We start from the raw sequence: 21,033 nt of genomic DNA, 5'->3' as shown, positions 1-21,033 counted from the left end.
AGATCAAGAACATTACAAGATGTAAAATGAATAGTTTCAGTTATATTAAATTTAAAAGTTTTCATACAAACAAAACCAATGAAACCAAGATTAGAAAGGAAACAAAACATTGAAAAAAATTTTTATGGCAAATTTCTTCTATGAAATTCTTAATGTCTTACAGTGTAGCATTGGGTTGTGTGTGTTGGCTTTTCTACAAACCTACAGAGTAGTGTGTTATTATTATATTAATTATTCAAAAAGAGTGCAAGAGCTGACCTGTCCACCAGGTGGTGGTATAAGCAAGTCACCAGCTAAGGGGATCTATCAATGTTACTCTCATGCTTGGATGTACTAGCCATCCTACAAAAACTATTGCATCATGTGAATCTTAAAAACTGCTCAGACTGTACCTTAGAAGATTTGGTTAAGTTTTTCCTCATTTTTAACAATGGAGGTACTTGGTCAGGGATGTATTGAGAAAGAACTTTTAAAATTACTCCACCCTACTCAGACCATGCCTTAGGGGAAGATAAAGTTGAAAACTCCTGATTGAACAATGAAAAGTCCCTAACTCGTATTTATAGTGAAGCTAAAACCTTCAACTAGGTCTATTTTTAGATCTAATACAAAAAGGTGCTCAGTACCTATTAAGGTTAAATTAGTATCTAAAAGGTCAAGCAACTTACAAAAGGCCAGCTTAACAAAAGAGGTGTGAATTACTCAGAGGATTTGATCTAGAAAGAGAAGGTGAGAACAAAAGAGGGTGAGAACTAAGAATGGGCAGTCCTGGGAAAAAGCGTCTACTATGATTGGTAGATGTGAAAATTTAGGGGAAGTGACATAAGAGAAAATTCTCTTTAAAAGGAGGTCAATTGAATTCAGAGGTAACTCTGAACTCAGTTCAGGAGTTCAGGAGTTCAGTGGAGGACTGGAGCTTGCTTGAGACCATTTTGTGGTGAGTGATAAAGACTGACTCACTCTCCCTTAGGCCCTTTCTACTATTCTCTCTCTCTCTCTCTCTCTCTCTCTCTCTCTCTCTCTCTCTCTCTCTCTCTCTCTCTCTCTCTCTCTCTCTCTCTCCTTCCCTTAATTCCTTCATTTGCATTAATTAAAATCTCGATAAAACCCAGCTGACTTGGGTATTTTCATAATTGGGAATTTTCCCATAGTGACCACTTAATTTTAGACTTTTAAATCAAGATACTAAAAATTATCTTTACAATTTGGCCGAAACCTTTACAGTTTTGACAATTCATAGTCTTGGCAAACCACATTTTAACAGTTACAATCTCCATTGGCCACAAAAGCACTATCAATTTATCTTGCCAAAACACAAGACTATTCAACCTCCTAAGTGTTTCCAAACAATTTATCTGATCCAGGTCAGCAATGGTTTGGATCTAAATTTGGATTAGAAGACAAGAATGTATTGCTTACTTTCCATCTTAAAATCAATACTGTGTATTAGTTCCAAGGCAGAAGAGTGGAAAGGGTTAGACAATAGGGGTTAAATGACTTGCTCAGGGTCACACAGCTATTAAGTGCCTGAGGTCACATTTGAACTGAGGACCCATGCCCCCCCCCATCTCTAGGTCTGACTCTTAGTCCACTGAGCCACCCAGCTGTCCCCCTCAGAATTATTTTTTAAAAGATGGCTTTGCCATCATCCTGCATGTGGATTTGTGTGCCTCAAAAGATCAAATGAGACAAATATAATTATAAAGCTCTTAGCACAGGGCCTAACACATAGTGAATGCTATATAAATGTTATATTATGCATCTCCTCTACATTCATCAAACATAGTCATTCCACATATTACAGATAATATATGTAGCCCACATAAGCTCTAAGGATTCTTATCGAAACTCCCAATCTCACAAATGACTTTCAGGTTCTGGAGCAAGTCTACATCTCACTCTCAGGGTTCTGGGGTAGTGAAAGTACTCTTAAGGAACTGTTATTGGTTTAAGCCTCCACCCTTGTATTTTCCCAGAGATTATTATTTGATGATAATGATGATGATGATGATGATGCTAACTAACACTAATAATGTGCTTTAAGGGTTTAAAAAAAGCTCTACATATATTACCTCATTACAACCTTATGGAATAGGTACTGTCTTGTTAACTTAGAAAATACACAGAACTATTAAATAGTCAGAAAAACCAAGTCTTTAATCAGGAGAGGGATAGGTTCAATATTGGGCTGCTACACAGAGCCCAGGGGTGTATTGGGTGCTCAGGGAGGGGTAGTATCTCTGGTATGGAGGGCTTGTCATGCCCTCCTAGGGCAGCTCTCCAGCCTCTGACCCCCACCTGACACCCAGCTCTCACTTGTGGCTCCCAGTAGCTGCTAGCATGCAGCAGCGGCCACACCCCGGGCAACGGCTTCGACAGGCAGGCTAAACCTTGTGAGGGTAGCCATCGGGTCGTCGACCCCAGGTGAACCAGGGCTTTGCTCACCCAGTATGTGAAGACTGCTTCGGCGGAACAGGTGGAAGAAACCAATAAGAAGGTTCAACAGCTGAGATGGTGATGCAGCAAAGCACTATGGAGTGCTTAGGGCATGTTGGAGCTCAAAAGACAACACGGCCATCCAATGCAGCTGAGGAAGTCTCCAGGAGTAACGACTTTTCGAGCCACTGGACCTAGGCTTCCGACGCCGAGAGAGTGGGACTATCTCTGTGCATCGGCTTTTCCACTTAAATGTCTTTCACGCACAAGTGTCTTTGTGCACACTCATCTATCCTAACTCCGTCCACCCTCTTCAAGACCTGCGGCGATGGGGGAGTGGCGATGCAACAGGTGGAGGTGACCACTGGCAGTTGTAGTCACGATCCTGCACGTAGGCGGCCCATGGATCAGTGGTCGCTCAGCCCTGTGGGCAGCAGGGACGTTCAGCAGCATCCTGGGTGACTGAGCAACCCTCTCTAGGACAGCACTGCTCACCCTAATCAAGGGAGGGGACTAGAAAAGGTGTCCCAAACATTTCCTGCCCTACAAACACCCGGTCAGCACACCGCGGCTGGCGAGTCATCCCTTTAAGCAGTCAAAATCAAAGAAAAAATACAAAGAAACTCCTACTAGGAGCATGGAACATCAGGACACTACTTGATAGAGAGAATACCCCAAGACCTGAGAGAAGAACAGCTCTAATCGGTAAAGAACTGGCACAATATAACATCGACATCGCAGCATTAAGTGAAACACGCTTACCAGAAGAGGGATCACTCAGTGAACCCACTGCTAGATACACCTTCTTCTGGAAAGGTAGAGCTACAAGTGAACACAGAATCCACAGTGTTGGCCTGGCCATCAAGACCAGTTTGCTCAAACAGCTGCCAGACTTGCCTGTGGGCATCAGCGAGAGGCTCATGAAGATCCATTTGCCTCTCAGCAAAGACCGGTATGCCACAATCATCAGCGCATATGCCCCAACACTGACCAGCACAGAGGAGACCATCGAGCAGTTCTACTCTGACCTGAATGCCGTCTTGCACTCAGTGCCCACCAATGACAAGCTGATACTACTGGGAGACTTCAATGCCCGCATTGGCCAGGACCATGAAAGATGGAAAGGAATGCTTGGCAAACACAGTGTGGGCAAAATGAACAACAACAGCCTACTGCTACTCAGCAAATGCTCAGAGTTCGAACTCACCATCACAAACACTGTGTTCAGAATGGCGAACAAATATAAAACAATGTGGATGCACCCACGATCAAAACAGTGGCATTTCATTGACTACATCATTGTACACCAGCAAGACATCCAGGATGTACAGATCACCAGAGCCATGAGAGGAGCTGAATGCTGGACAGAGCACCAATTGGTTAGAGCGACTCTTCAAATGAGCATTGAGCCTCGCCATCCAAAACGCATCCAGACAGTTCGCACATTTTATAACCTGAGTCCTCTTAGAGATCCATCTTATTTGCAAACATTCCAGTCCTGCCTGGACCACAAGCTGTCTATCAAGGGACCACTCACTGGAAGCTGAACCGAGAAATGGAACCAGTTCAGAGACTCAGTGAAGGAAACATCAAAGGCAGTCCTAGGCCCCAAACAATGCAACCACCAGGACTGGTTCAAGGAGAACAACACTGCTATTGAAGACCTATTGAGCAAGAAGAACAAAGCCTTTATGGAGTGGCAAAATAACCCAAACTCTGCTCTTAAAAAGAACAGATTCAAGTCTTTCCAAGCCATGGCGCAGTGTGAGATCAGGAAGATGCAAGACCGATGGTGGGAAAAAAAGGCAGAAGAAATCCAGCGCTTTGCTTATACAAAAAACTACAAACAATTTTTCAGTGCCCTCAAGATTGTCTATGGGCCATTAAAACCCACCACCACTCCCTTGCTATCCTCTGACGGTGACACTCTCATAAAATATAAAAAAGGCATCAGCAACAGGTGGAAAAAACACTCCAGTCAGCTTCTCAACTGACCTTCTTCTGTCGACCAAAGCGCCCTTGATCAGATCCCCCAAAACTGCACCATTGAACAACTTGGCATCCCTCCTTCAATAGAGGAAGTCCAAAAAGCCATTAAACAAATGAGTGCAGGCAAGGCACCCGACAAAGACGGGATCACAACCAAGGTGTACAAGGCCTTAAATGGAAAGGAGCTCCAGGCATTCCACATAGTGCTGACCAGCATATGGGAAGAGGACGACATGCCCCCAGAACTCAGAGATGCCTCCATCGTAGCCCTATACAAGAACAAAGGCTCACAAGCAGCCTGTGACAACTACAGAGGCATCTCACTACTCTCCACTGCCGGAAAGATCCTCGCCCGTGTTATACTCAACAGACTCCTGTCATCTGTTTCAGAGCAGAACCTGCCTGAATTACAATGTGGCTTCCAACCAGATCGCAGCACCATCGACATGGTCTTCACGGTGAGGCAAATGCAGGAAAAATGCCTTGAGCAGAACCTGAATCTCTACATTGTCTTCATAGACCTGACAAAGGCATTCGACACAGTGAACAGGGACGCATTGTGGGTGATCCTTAGCAAGCCTGGTTGCCCAGCAAAATCCGTCAAACTGATCCAGCTCTTTCATGTCGACATGACAGGGGAAGTCCTATCTGGTGGAGAGACTTCCAATCACTTCAACATCTCCAATGGTGTGAAACAAGGCTGTGTCCTCACTCTGGTACTATTCAACCTATCCTTCATCCAAGTATTACAACATGCTGTGATAGATCTAAATCTGGGCGTGTACATCAAATACCGACTGGATGGCTCACTATTCGACCTTCGCTGCCTGACTGCAAAAACAAAGACAACAGAGAGACTCATCCTGGAAGCTCTCTTTTCAGATGACTGTGCTCTCATGGCCTGCCAAGAAAATCATCTCCAAACCATTGTGGACAGATTCTCTACAGCAACAAAACTGTTTGGCTTGACTATCAGCCTCAGCAAAACAGAGGTGCTGTTCCAACCCACACCAGGGAGGCCAACTAACCAGCCATGCATTACAATCAACGGCACACAGCTTTCTAACGTCAACACTTTCAAGCACCTGGGCAGCACCATCGCCAATGATGGGTCCCTAGACCATGAGATCAATGCCAGGATCCAAAAGGCCAGCCAGGCACTTGGGCGGCTGCGCTCTAAAGTCTTCCAACACAGTGGTCCTCAGCTCGCTCCTGTACGGTTGTGAGACATGGACACTGTACCGAAAGTATATGAAACAGCTGTAGCAATTCCACCAACGCTCTCTCCGGTCAATCATGAGGATCCGATGGCAGGACCGAATCACCAACCAGGAAGTCCTCAACAGAGCCAACTCCACCAGCATCGAAGTCATGGTCCTCAAAACCCAGCTACGATGGTCTGGACATGTCATCCGCATGGACCCACAGCAAATACAAAGACAGGTATTCTATGGTGAACTGTCAGCTAGACTCAGGAAACAAGGCCGACCAAAGAAAAGATTCAAGGATCAGCTAAAGTCCAACTTGAAGTGGGCTGGCATTACACCAAAGCAACTAGAACTTGCTGCCTCTGCCAGAAGCAGCTGGCGAACCCACATTCACCATGCCGCCGCCGCCTTTGAAGATGAGCAACTTCGACGTCTTGCCCCTGCGCGTGAACACCGACACCAGGCCACAACTGCACCTCCCGTAACAACTGGTGTCCCATGCCCCATGTGCCACAAACTCTGGGCCTCAGTCTTTGGACTTCAAAGCCATATGAGGGTACACCGTGGATGAAAACGCACAAAGACAATTGTCATTCTCGGTCACTGAGAGACTACCTACACAGAGCCCAGCTCCAAGAACTTTATAGTGCCTATACCCTGGGATTCTGGGAACATTTCCCTGGGGAGAAATCACCATGCTAGATGATAGCTCCAAAGCACCATAGAATTTGCTGAACTTATATACCTCCTGGGGAACTGGGGACTGGGGAGTGTGATTGATTGGCTTTACAATGGCTACAAGGAAATGAGAAGTATAAGACAGGATTATCAGGGAGAGGCTGATGGATACAAAGGGAAAGATCCAGCCAAGGGCTGGGAAAAGACTTTGATACAATGGGAGAAACTACCAGGACAAAAGGGTTCTTAACTTTTTATTGAATCTGCTAGCCCCACTTAACTGGGACCACCACGTACTTTTAGTTTATTATTAGTCTGAAATCCATGAGTCTGGAACTACCCTCCTGTGAAACTCATGTGACAAGGTCAATCTTAGGGATCTTCAGATCTCAAGTTGCTACAAAATGAGGTGAGAAATCATGTTATTGTCAAGCTATTAAGAGTTATTAATATCTCCAAAAAGTAAAAACTGGTTCTTCCCTCCCTCCCTCCATTTCTCCCTTTAAGACCCCACCCCCATTCTTATAAAGGTCTTAAAGTTTTAAGTGAGTTTGTTTGGGAGTTTGCCTGGGGCAGGAGTACCAGGCTGAGGGTCTTAGATCCTGAAAGTACTCAAAGGTCAAATCTTAAGTACAAATTTTGAATACCTTTTGTCTTAGAAGCCTTCCATGGTAACAGATCAATGGCTGGAATGATTAACACCAGCCTCTCCCAGACAATCCAGTCCAGAACTCCTCCTTGATCATTTCTTTAAAATGTTAGTTTGCTTGAATATGTCCATTGTAAAGCTATTCAACATTTTGTCTCCAACCATATTAAAAATGTCATAAATCCTTCAGAGAAGCTTGATTGTTTCAAGATTCTCCTGTAAATAAGAGATTTTTCTGTGAATTCTGGGCATTTGTCTTAAGTCAAAGGCTTGAGACATTCCCCTCCTGCTCCCCATTTCTTTCTCTCAATAAAGCATTATATTTTAAGTAATGGTTTCCCAGGTCATATTTTTTGTAGTGGTTAAAGAGAGTATACTTTGACATTTTCAAGGTCCCCTCAATTTCCACTTCACATAGTACTATTATTATCCCCATTTTACAAAACAAGAAACTGAGTCTGGAATAAGTATCAATTTAATTAGCTACTGTTAAGTAGCCTTTGGAAAATGGTATTCACTAAGGTGGTAAAGTAACAATAGTTGGCATAAAATATCCTTCTAGGAGTAGTGGGAAGAAGAATCAGTTATCTCTCCCCAACCACATTTCTTCTAGAAAGATCTGGAAAATGCACCAGACCAAATCTCGATAAGGAAGCCCAAGAAAAAAAAAATCAGAATGAGTCATTTTCCCAGCCCAGGTGACATAGCAAGACAAAGATCTGTGAGCACTGGGGATGGAGTTTAGCCAAGAATGATTGCATGAAATTTTTCAGTCCATGACTGCCACTTGTAATTAGAGCAAGATGAGGTCCCAGACCCAGATAGGGGAGTCTGAATTTATGAAGGATGCAGGAATGGTGTCAACCAAACACAATGATGGTGTCTGGGGGTGGGGGTGGGGCACAGGAATCAGAGGATACAACCTTTGATTTTCCGGACCCTGATGTCCTACTACCCATTGTCCCTATCCACTGCCCTCCCCATACTAATGAACCCCATGTTACCTTAAAGGTGGGTAACACTTATTATGATTGTCTATTAGAAACTGGAGCTACTAGGTCTATATTGAAGAATGTACCAGATTTAAATTGTTATTCCATTGATTCACAAAGTGTAGTGGGGGTATCAGGAATACCCCCAAAGAGTTGAAAAACTTGCCCCTAGAATGGTATCTATAGGACCCCTGTAAACCTTAAAATTTCTTAGACTTATGAATGTTGGAAATTTCCCCATTGGGAAATCTCATACTGGAAAAAATTTCCTACTGATAGTAAGAACTCTATTGGAATATGAAACTCCTTGGCATGGGAGGATCCTTCTCCTCTCTACTTAAGACTACTTTAGGACAGAAACCTTTTGCTAAACAATGGAAAGGGCTTTGACCTATGCTTAAGCATAGAACAGGAAGTTCTTTGAGTCATGATTGATTTTAGAATTGATACAATAGAGATACTTGGAATGACAGAACCAGGTCTTGGAAACTACAATCTCCACCCTACTCAGAGTAACAGGATTTAGGAAGGGCTGCAGCAAAGATCAAGATTTAATTATTTGAGAATATGACCTTCAACAGACATGTGCAAAGGGGACAGACCTCTGGGTGGTCCTGGGTTAAGCTAGAGTCACCATTGGCACAGGGGAGACATCGAGAGTGATTGGTAGATGTGAGAACTGAGGGGAGGGAACTTAGATTGTTGGCTTAAAGATAGCGGGGTCTGAGGACTGAGAGAAGTTTGATGCTCTGAAGGAGGCTGAGAGGAGAGAGGTCCTGGAAGGAGAGCTCCTGGAGAGGTCTTGAAGGAGGCTGTGGAAGGAGAACTCAGGAGGAGTCAGGAGGAGAATTCTCTGGAAACATTTCTTGAAAGGAGGCTCTCTTGAAGGTGGAGCCTGATGAGAAGCCTTACCTAGAGAGATCTTGGGTGAGTGATAAAACCAACTGACTGATATATCTCTTAGGACTGAGGTCTAGGCCTTATTGGCTTGAGGCCCTTCATTCTTATTCCTTTCTTACTTTCTCTCTTTTTCTATTGATTAATCAGTGTATTATAAATTAAATTTCTCTATAAAACCCAGTTGGCTTGGGCATATTCATAAATTGGGAATATATTCCCTGGAGACCATCTTATATTTATATAAAACCAAGACCCAGTAGAAAACATATTTCAGTGGTCATAATTGTTATATATTTCCCTTGCTCCCAAACATTTTAATTATCACAGTTTATGGCTCCCACTCTCTTATCTACAACTATTTAAAGCTCAAAACTATTTTAAATCTAACACCCCTAGAGGTACGACATTCCTTTCTCTTAATGCCTGACTCCCCTTTAAATTTGCTGGGGAGAGACAAGCCATTTACTTTATATGTGCATGAGCGAAGAGGAGTAGCTTCTGGTGTGTTAACTTAGACTTTGGGACCTTCTCAGCTCCCAATTGCTTATTATTCTGCTAAATTGGACCCAGTAGCAGCAGGAGCACCACCATGTCTTAGAGGAGTAGCTGCTACAGCCTTACTAGTAACAAAAACTGTTGATTTAGTATTGGGATGTCCATTAACATTAATGTGCCCACATGAAGTAGAAGCATTATTGATAAAACATAGAACACAGGCATTCTCAGATCAGAGAATTACAAGATATGAAATAACCTTATTAAATAGTGAAAACATTACTTTAAAACGTTGTACTACTCTTAACCCTGCCACCTTGCTTCCAGATTTACCAACTTCAGGAGAACCATTACACAATTTTGAAACATTAGTGTCCATGGCAGAAAAGCCTCGAGATAAACTCTTGGACACTCCCTTAGACAATGCAGTTCTGATTTTATTAACTGATGGTTCCTCTTTTATGAGGGATGGCATACATTACACTGGAGCTGCCGTAGTCTCAGAATTTGCCACTGAATGGTCAGCTTCACTACCTTCTAACATTAGCGCTCAAGGAGCAGAACTCATAGCTCTAAAGCAAGCTTGTATAATTGCCAAGGATAAAAAGGCAACAATTTATAAGGATTCTAGATATGCTTTTGTCATTTGTCACTCAGTCGGAATGTTATGGCTCCAGAGAGGATTCTTAACCTCAGCTTGAAAATCTATAGCTAATGCAGAAATTATTAATGAAGTTCTTTCTGCTCTCCAGCTTCCTGAAGCCCTAGCTATAGTTCATTGTTCTGCCCATACAAGTCGCACTGACCCTGTCTCTAGAGGAAATGACCAAGCAGATGCCGCTGCAAAGCTAACAGCCATAGAAGGGCCTGAATAAATGTTAACATTAACAACTACTAATGATTTAAATTTACCAGTTTCCTATAATGAAAAGGAAGTGGAAAAATGGAAACAAAAATTCAAAGCAAAACAGATTAATGGAGTGTGGGTGTCATCTGAAGGAAAAGCCCCTGCTTCTAACAAACCCACCCCTCCCCCTGCCCCCTCGGCCTCAGAAAACCCACCCACTCCTCCCACTGTTCATGCTTCCGACCCAACACAATCAACTCTAAGTTCACACCCTACCCATACTTCTGTTACTGATTCCTCCAATCTAAACACCTCTGTATCCTTTCACACTTCTTCCTTGGCTCCTCCTTCTCCTCCTACACAATCCACTTTAAGTTCACATTCCAACCTAAATTCACACTGTACCCCTGATTTTTTTGGCACTATTGGACAACAGCAAACCCTTCCTTTTAATGTGCCCAACTCTTCTATTTCTCAGACTTACCCAATTGAAAATGGAGCAAGAAGCCTAGAAACAGGAATACCAAATAACTTAGATAGCTTATTTCCTTTAAGGGAAGTACCCACTTTTAATAAGAATGGAAACTTGGTATCTGTAAGACATCATACACCTTTTACCCCTGAGGATTTAAAAAAATTGAAGGAAGATATGCCATCATTTGAGGATGAACCAATATTAATCATAAAAAAATTAGAGAACATATTCAGAACTTTTGACCCCACTTGGTTGGATGTTGAGAATATATTAGAAGAATTATTAACAAAGAGAGAGAAAAATAAAATCATTTCTCTGGCTAATCAAAAACGAGGTAGAAGAGGACATTATTGGCCAACTGAAGATCCACATTGGAACCCCAATGTTGAACCAGATTACACAAAACTAAACCAGGCCAGAGAAGCATTATTCACAGCCATGAGATCTTGCTCTGATAGACCTGAAAAATGGTCAAAATTTGAAAAAACCTGACAACATACTGATGAAACACCCTCCCAGTTTATGGACAGACTTATTGATGTAGGAAATACATATATGGACCTTGATTTATCCAGAGAAAGAGACATTAGGCAAATACATAGGCAATTCGTTGAGAATTGTTGTTCAGTGGTAAAAGACTACTTTAAAACTAGCTGTCCTAATTGGGACTCTATGGACCTCGATGAACTAAGGAGAGTAGCAACCTATGTTTATAAAGGTCGTGTAAAAAGACCTGAGGAAGACGATACATCAGTGGAAGATTTAAAGAAAGAAATTGAAATGTTAAAGAGACAATTGAAAAATAAGGGAGAGACTATAGCCCCTTTGTGGGAATTCACAAATAAATCAATAACTTGCCACTTCTGTGAGAAGAAGGGCCACAAAATGATGGAATGTAGAACCTTTCTTAAGATGATTGGAAGGAATACGCAGTTTAATAATAGCTTTAGAAATAACTATAGAAATGATGATAATGGTCATAGAAACCAGAACAACTATAATGATGATAATGGTCATAGAAACCAGAATTTTAGAAATTCTAGAAATTATAATGATGATTATGGAAATAACTATAATGAACATAGAAATAAGAACTTTAGAAACCAGAATTATAGAAATAGGAACTGGGAAAATAATGACAATGCTCCAAATGAAGAAAATTATAATACCCAACAACAAAATATAAGAAATGGAGCTCGTCCAAAAAATAGTCAAGGGTCCCTTCAGAAGGGTGCCCAAGGAACTTCCCAATATAATGAAGATGATTCTTCTTATATTGTATTGATTTTGTTGATGTTAAGTAACCCTTTTCAGTTTTTTCTCCCCTCCAAATAGTAGAAAAGGATGAACAAAGAACTTAAGACTATGATTGGAAAACTATGCACTGAGACCCCATTTAAAATGTCCTGAAATTCTCCCTCTGGCCCTATTTTATCTTAGAAGCAGGCCTAGAGGAGACTTACATAGTTCACCATTTGAGATGCTTTTTGGACATCCACCTATACAGGCTAAGCCTTTCTCCCCGGCATATACCTCACTATTAGGGGGAGATATTACTATTGCTTCACAAACTACGTGAACTTCATGAATCTGGAGCTGCAGTACAAGGCGGACCACTAGACTTTTCTCTGCATGACCTGAATCTAGGAGATAAAGTTTATATTAAGAATTTCAAGCATACTGGAGCAACTCAGCCTTCGTGGGAAGGACCATTCCAAATATTGTTAACTACTCCAACATCCATAAAGATTGGAGAAAAGGACTCTTGGATTCATTGTTCATATGTGGAGAAAGCATCTTCTGCTGAGACTGATTGACTGAAACCTATCGCATGCATTGGAGATAATCCTTAGACAAGTGGATGCTTTTTTTTTTGAGAACACATTGAAATTACTGATTTTTTCCCTTATTTTTATTATTTCTTCTCTTTATTTTGATTAGAATATTTGATTTTTTCCTATCAATATATACCTAAAAGCTTTAAACTATGGGAACCTGCCATTTATTGATAAAATATTATAGGACTGTGATTAATGTTTATATCTGATTCCAGAAAATGGGATAAAAACAAGGAGCACAGACTTAACCTGAATAGTGCCAAAAAGAGCACACATGGAATACTAATGTGAGACTTGAGGTTGCGACGCTTGACATATGTTATGTTGTAGGACTTCCTTGTATCTACACTCTTTACGAAGTACTCATACAAGTACAAAGTTTGACTATCATGCTGGCTCCCTATATCCCTGAGAATGACAAAAAAATCAGACGAGGGAATGACATTTCCCCATCAAAATAGAATTCTAATTCTTTTCTTCTTATATTATGGCAACTTCCTGTAGTCTTGGCTGCAAATGGCTAAATGACATATTACTGCATTCTGTCCTACAGACTTGTGGGATAGAAATTACTTTATATTGGACCTATACAAGGGCCTATTTTGAATTTTTCTTTATGTTTTTGATTATTTTTCTCTTCTTTTGATAATTGACTCATACACCCCCATAACTCAACATTGCATTCTGAGAATTGAACTGAATGTTTTTTAATACTTACTTCAGGGGGGATTGTATTTTAATTTAAAATCTAAGAATTTTTGAATTTTTTGTTTGAGATTGTACTTTTATAAAAATTCAAGATTTGATTTTGTTCGAGAAAAGACCTTTAAGAAAGAAGCTTGAAACTTTTATATCCAGAGAACAAACTGTTGCAGAAAGATGCCGAAAACCTACACTTCATCAAGAAGTTCAAGCATGAACTTTGTATATGATTGATTGAACTGAACTTTGATTGAACATTTATTGTAAATGTACACATTTATGCCAAAAGGGACTGCCCCTAATTTGGCTTTCTGTCAATGTGCCTAGCAAAACATTAGTTTTGCTTTATTTTCTTTTCTATTTCCTCTCTCACTATTCTAATTTCTCTTAGAAAATTGAATATTGGGTATATCTATAGTTAGAAGTGCATTTAGGATTACAAATTGATTATGTTAAATGATCAATGGGGAGACTAGTCTCCCAATGATCATCAGGGGGATTGTAAACTTTAAAATTTCACAGACTTATGAACGTTAAAAATTTTACTCCACATTGAGGAATCCTCTAATTCCCTACTTGAAATAATTCCCTACCAGATAGTGAGAACTCTACTTGAATGTGAAAACTCCTTGCTATGGGAGGATCTCTACCCCATCCCTACTTGGGACTGCTTTAGGGGAGAAAACTCCTTGCTATGGGAGGACCTCTATTCCACCCGTACTTAAGAATGCTTTAGGGCAGAAAACCCCTTGCTAAACAATGAAAGTACTTGAAAACCATACTTATAAAGGAAAGGAGTTCTTTGAGCCATGCCTATTTTTGGAATTGATACAATGGGATGCTAAGTGCCTATAAAGGCGGGGCAACTTGTAAACTACTTAGACCTAAAAGGTGAAAACGTACTCAGAGATTTTCTCTTAATGAAATTAGTCGACACAGTAGCATTTTTTTTTCTGACTTACTAAAGAGATTAATCTACTCAGCTGTGAATTCAAAATGGGCTGTCTTTTGGAAAACATCTACAGTGATTGGTAGATGGAAGAACTTAGGGGAGGTAACATAGGAGATTTTGCCCTTAAAAATAACAGCTCAGAGAAGAGCTGGAACTCATTCTGAAACATTCAGATTGAGGAGGACTCATTTTGAGGAAGACTGATTCTGAAACATTCAGATGGAGGAGGGAGCTTGTGAAAGCAGCTGAGATGATGCTGGCCTGGTGTCACTAGAATCCTTGCTTAGACAGATCTTGTGGTGAGTGTTAAAAAACTGATTTCTCTCTTAAGACTCAGGTCTAGGACATATTGGCTTGAGGCCCTTCATACTTATTCCTTTCTTACTCTCTCTCTCTTTCTTTGATTTCTCATTGTATTATTAATTAAAATTCTCTATAAAACCCAGTTGACTTGGGCATATTCAAAATTGGGAATATATTCCCTGGCGACCACCTTATATTTGATTTAAAACAAGACACTGTAGAAAAACATATTTAGAGCGGTCATAATGCTTTTCCTTGTCTCTCCACACTTTTAAATGCCACAGTTTAAGGCTACAACTCATTTTAAATCTTACAGATCTTACTAATCAGTTCTGGGTCACAAAATAGAGTGAAATGAGGGGGAAGAGAATAAGCATTTTTATAGTAACTACTACATGAAAAACATTGTGCTAAGTACTTAAAAAATATTAGGTCTTCACAACAACCCTTTGTATTTGTGCAATTATCAGTCCCCATTTTACAATTGAGGAAAATAAGGCAAACAGAAGTTATAAGATTTGTGGAGGGAGTAGTCATGGGCCCTAGATTATGTACTGAGGAAAGAGAAAGTACAGAATCAAGAAAAAGCTATGTGTCTATAACTTCAGGAGTAGAGCAGGGTCTTACTTCCTTCCAGTCTCCAGTTGAGTCTGTAACTTGAAGCAGAATAACCAAGGTGAGAATGTTAGAACAGTGGAGCTTCTACAGTTTTGTCACTAAACCAACTGAGCTTTCCAGCTGGCTGATAGTGGTTGAGTCTACTGAAACTCCAATCAGAAGCAAGTCCATAGGTATAATGCTCAAGCCCAAACTAAGGTCAGGAATTTGCAGAACTTAGAATAGGAGGGCAGTGATCAGACTTTGCCCTGAAACAACTCATTCTGAAAATACTGAAGTCTCTAACAAGTCCCTAACATGAGCAATCTCTAAAAACCTGGAATAACACAACACTGAATACCCCAAGAAAATAGCAGTAGAACCCGAGGGGACACAAGTTCATTTCACATCTTCAGAAGTTCTGAAAGTTCAGAACTTTTGGAATTCAGTGGATTGAGATCCAGGTCTAGTGACTGGAGCACCTGGGTTCAAATCTGGTCGCAGACACCTCCTAGTTGTATGACCCTGGGCAAGTCACTTAACCCCTATTGCCTAGCCCTTACTGCCTTAGAACTGTGAGGATGGAACTAATACACAGTATTGATTCTAAGATGGAAGGTAAGGGTTTAAAAAAATCTAAACTATCCCTAATAATATAGAAGGATGTTTTAAATCATTAATAATTATAAAGATGAAAATTAAAACAAAATAAAGTTTTCACTTTATGCTTTTTAAATTGCCAAAATTAGCAAAAAAGGAAAATTATGAATTTTTTTTACCTTTCCAGATGAAATCACAATCATCCTATCTATCAATCTTGAGTTGGTTTTCCTTTTTCTCAGGAAAAGGGGAATTTTTGACAAATTTACTCTTCTGGTACTTCTTTTCGATGTAGGGAAAAACTTTTGGGTTTGGAGTCCAGAGATCTATCTTAGGAGTCCTAGTAACCTATGAGTTTGGTCAAGTTGTACTTTTGGAATAGGACCTTACTTTCCAAGACCATAGTGAAGAAAGCATTTTCTAAATCCCCAAAGTTATATACATATGAATAACATTGTTTCAGTTTCCATTGACTATGCTACAAATTGATTTTTTCTGGACACCATTATATTTAAATACTGCCTGAAATCATTAGCTACATTTCAAGGATTTTAAGCAGGGCAGGACCTTAGTATCTAGTCCAAAGTCTTCATAGTTGGGGAAACTGAGGCCTAAAAAGGGGACTACAGTACTGTAAAAATGTAGATTTGAACCCTAGACTTCAATCCCCAGAAGTCCTTGGTATTTCCAAGAATTCCTTATAATCTCACCTGAGTCTCCACCTGGACGAGATCACAATTAGTATTTAACTGTCAGTAATGCCTCCCATGCTCTCTTGTCTGCCATTGCAATGATGTAGCAAGTAAGCTAAGCATGGGGACTTTGAATGGGCTAATCAGCCATGGGCCTGTGGTTTTATTTTGTATCCTTGATTTCTAATAATTCTTAGTAAACCTCAACAAATATGATATTTTTATTACTAGATACTAATTTAATTTTTACAGTTAATGGCAACTATGAAGGGATTAGACCTTCTCAAAAAATTTTTTTAAGATAGCCTAGATAAATTTTTTAAGCCATGTTTCTCCTGCCAAGGCTTTTCAGCAAAGCTTCTGATTCAGATCACTCCTGCTGTCTGCTTCTGCACTCCATTTCTGCTTGCCTCCAGCCATCCGCTCCAGACCTGCTTGACCCAAATCGCTCTCCCAGTCCCGACCCACCCCGGCCCCGGCCCTCACCCCAGCCCCAGATGATCTCCAGCCTCTGATCCAGATCGCCCCAGGCCAGCCCCAGGCCACTGGTAGCTGCCCCTGTGTCTTCAGAATCACAAACCAACTGGTAAAAACTGGGATGTTCTTTCCTTTGGCAACAATTAGCCTCCAGGTGGCAGGGGACCTCAGGGTGGGGAATGAGGAGAAGGAAAAGACTTTTCCAAACAGGAAGTTGATTACAAGTATGGTGTATTCTATGAGAGATCAGTGCATTGCCTATTTCAAAGAATATTTTTTCGAGTGCACTGATCCTTTTACTTACCTTACCTGATTCAGGAGAGAAATTCATCTCCTTGCAACTCTTTGCCATTTGGGCCTGCCCAATTTGAGATTCCTAAAACCCATATTCTTCCTCAATAGGAGGAATTCTGACAAAAGGTATCTCAATGGTTTAAAAAAAACCCCAACAACAATGAACTTTAAAGGGACTGGAGGTTATATTTTTAAGAGTTTTCAGAAGCCAATGTTTTATAAAAAATCTCTGTATTTTATTGCATTTTGCTGATTGTTTTGTTTCAGATTTAATTTTATTTTAAATTAATATATTAATGTATTCAATACTATTCTGTTACACTGAATCATTTTAATGTACTGGGTTTTAACTACTATTATATTCTGTTGCTTTTCCCCTATAACTATACTGAGCAAATATTATTGAATAAGCTGTGAATCTTAAAAATTCTCAGACCCTACTTCTTAAGATTTGGTTAAGACCATTCCCCATTTTAAACAATGAAGGAACATAGATCAAGAATGTGAGACCTCTACTCCACCGCTACTTAAGCATGCTTTAGGGGAAGAAACTCCTTGCTGAACAATGAAAAGTACTTAAACCCATAATTATAGTAAGGCAAAAGTTCTTAAGCTGTGCCTATTTGTAGATCTAATACAAAAGGGTGCTAAGTACCTATAAAGGTCAGGCAACTTGTGAATTTACAAGGAGCAAAGAGGTGAGAACTTACTCAGAGGTTTTTTCAGGTGTGAACTTAATCAAAAGTTTAAGCCTACTTAGGTGTGATTTAAGAATGGTCTGTCCTTTGGAAAATGTCTACTGTGATTGGTAGATGTGAGAACTTAGGGGAGGTGACATAGGAGAAAATTCCCTTTAAAAGGAGATGAAAAGCTGAGAGAGGGGACTCTCTCTCTGGACTCTCTCGGGGAAGGTCAGAAGAATCTCTCTCTGGAGCTGGAGCTGACTGAACTGGTGTCTCTCTGAACACTAGAATCTTGCTTGGGACAAATCTTGTGGTGAGTGGATTGAAGACTGACTGATCTTTCTCTCTTAAGGCTGGCCTAAGCTGGCCTAGCCTTTTTTCTTCTTATTCCCTTTTTCTCTCTCTCTCCCTTTCATTAAATTCCTCATTTGTATTAATTAAAATCTCTATAAAACCTAGCTGACTTGGGTATATTTCATATTTGGGAATTTTTCCCTGGTGACCATCTTATATTTGATTTAAAAAAACAAGACACTGTCTTGAAACCATATTTTCTGTGGTCACAATTTAAGCCAACTACTCTTTTATCTGTAACAGTTTATGACTCCCACTATTTTAATCATCATAAAGACCATATATAAAAAGCAGCCTTTTCTATTTTGACTTTGTAAATTGTCACATAGAGGATGGATAGACTTTATCAAAACTGGTCACAATTGTGTAACAATCTTTGGAAAATTTAATGAGCTAAATATCTCAAATTGATTTTAAGGGGTCTTTAGACATGATTTTTAGATTTTTTCAACAACTCTGATAATTTTGCCTGCCTCTAATAGGAGGTAAGATCCATTTTAGTAGCTGAAGTGAAATACAATTATGATCCCCACCTCCCACATTTACAAAAATGTGAGTGGATGGAATATCAGAGTCTCATACCAAAGGAGCTGGGCAATTAATCCCAGGGCATGGTACCCCTGGATGGCTCCCAAAAGAGGAGCATCTCTCATTTATAACTCTTCAGCTCACTTTACCCAACATCAACAGTACAGGGGTTTGGGTTTTTCCTAGACTCCTCTGCCATATTTTTGTAATGATATCTAGCTTTCTTGATGATGTTCTAAACCCAAATAAGTTTTACTTTGTTTTTAAATGGATTTGCCAAGGTTTAAATATTGCTAGTCCTGAAAATCTTGTGAAAAGTATCCATTTTCTTTATATGTCATACAATAGACTCATGTTAAATATGATAGTGGTTTTGTTTGTTATTGTCATTAAATGGGCTATTATAACTTTGGGGATGTTGGTACTTTTTGAATGTGCATTACCTGTTGTACTACTGTTCTTTAAAAAAACTGTTACTTTGTGAAATTCATTTGCTTGTAGTCACAGTGTATCATGGCCAGGTATGAAAAGGAAATGGATCTCATTTTTGGTGAGAAATCTTGTATTCTATATTTCCTTAGCTGACACAGTATGTCAATGATTATAAGCTATATTTTTTAATTTTAAAATTCTTTTATTATTATATTTTTCTTGCATGTGCAATATACTATTTCAGTTTTATTTTTTCTCTCCTTTTTATATTTGAAGCACATGTCACCAGTATTAAGATTTTGTTTAACTTTTTTGATTTTGCAGTAATATGTTTAAAATACATTTGCTATAATGTCAATGCATGCCCCAAAAGCTTAAACTATAAAATGATGCCATTAATTGTTTAAAAGATTTATGGAACTTTGCTTAATGATTCTGCCTGATTCCAGGACAAGAGAATACAAAAAAAGCCATTGCACAATGCCAAAGAAGTACAAAGTTAAACTGCATAGTTCCAATCGAGCACAAGGTCAAAGAGACGAACCAATCCCAGTGGGGTTGATGAAAATTTTGAGCCATGACAAGAGGACTTGTATGTGTTTGGGGTTCAAGGTTGTGTCCGTTTAACATGTGTTAAAGGCAGGTCTTCCTTGTTCTACACTCTACCAAGTATCTCAAATTTGTCTTCTACCTGGCTCCTATAATCTAGTCCCTTTTCTGTCTTTCATAGTGTGGCAAACTTTCTGTAGTCCTGGCTACTGACTGGGTAAATGCATCATTGTTTAAATCATTTTAATTGGGCCCTGATTTAAGGACCTGTTATAGATTTATTTTTCCTTTACTTAGAATTTTTACACATAAGATTTTGATAGTCTATATTTCATCCAGAAATTATCTTTTTTTATTTGGATTTTTTATGTTTTTTCTTTCTCTTGCCAAATGATTCATATTCCTCATCACTCAGCCATGCATCCCTAAGTGATCCCTGTGTTTTTCAATAACCCTCTTCAGGAGGGGAATGTATAAATTATTATTATTTTAAATTTGCCAAGTTTAAATTTCTTTTGAGAGTAATTTTAGGTTAAGAAACATGATACCTCTCCAAATCCAGAAAGTGAACTGTTTGGAGAAGACACCATGAAGATGCCTCCACAGACCACACGCTGCATCAGAAGATCCAGAGTGAACTTTGGGATGTGGTGATTTGAACTGTGGGGGGTTGAATGAATTTGTTTTGCATGTATACTCTTATGCCAAAGGGTACTGCTCTCTAATTGGCTTTTTGTCAATGTGCCTAGTAATCATTGGTTTAATTCTCTTTTCCTCTTATCCTCAAATTATTGTAATTTCAAAGTTGGTATGTTTACAAGACCGGAGAGACTAGTCTTCCTCAGGGGGAATGTAAAAATGGAGATTTGAACCCTCGACTTCAATCCCCAGAATTCCTTGGTATTTTCCAGAATTCCCTATAATCTCACCTGAGTCTCCACCTGGGTGAGATCACAATTAGTATTTAACTGGCAGTAATGCCTCCCATGCTCTCTTGTCTGCCATTGCAATGATGTTTGAATGGGCTAATCAACCATGGGCACATGGTTTTATTTTGTATCATTGATTTCTAATAATCCTTAATAAACCTCAAAAAATATAATATTTTTATTACTATTTAATTTTTACAGTACAGATTGAAACCTATGTCCTTTTTCTAAAATCAGCACCCTTTCTACTAACTCACAATTCAACAAAAGTTATTAGATGCCTAGTAGCGTCCTAGGTACTAGATCTGTAGTATTAGGGATGAATATGAAGCAAGTCCGGACACCCAGGAATTTAATTATTGGAACCATTATTTATTGATTAATAAAGAATCTAACAGCTGGGACAGACTTCCCTAGTGGAAGCTGCATCAGAC

The sequence above is a fragment of the Monodelphis domestica genome, chromosome 3 (assembly GCF_027887165.1).
Source record: "Monodelphis domestica isolate mMonDom1 chromosome 3, mMonDom1.pri, whole genome shotgun sequence".
Lineage (NCBI taxonomy): Eukaryota > Metazoa > Chordata > Mammalia > Didelphimorphia > Didelphidae > Monodelphis > Monodelphis domestica.
This window is presented reverse-complemented; position numbering follows the sequence as displayed.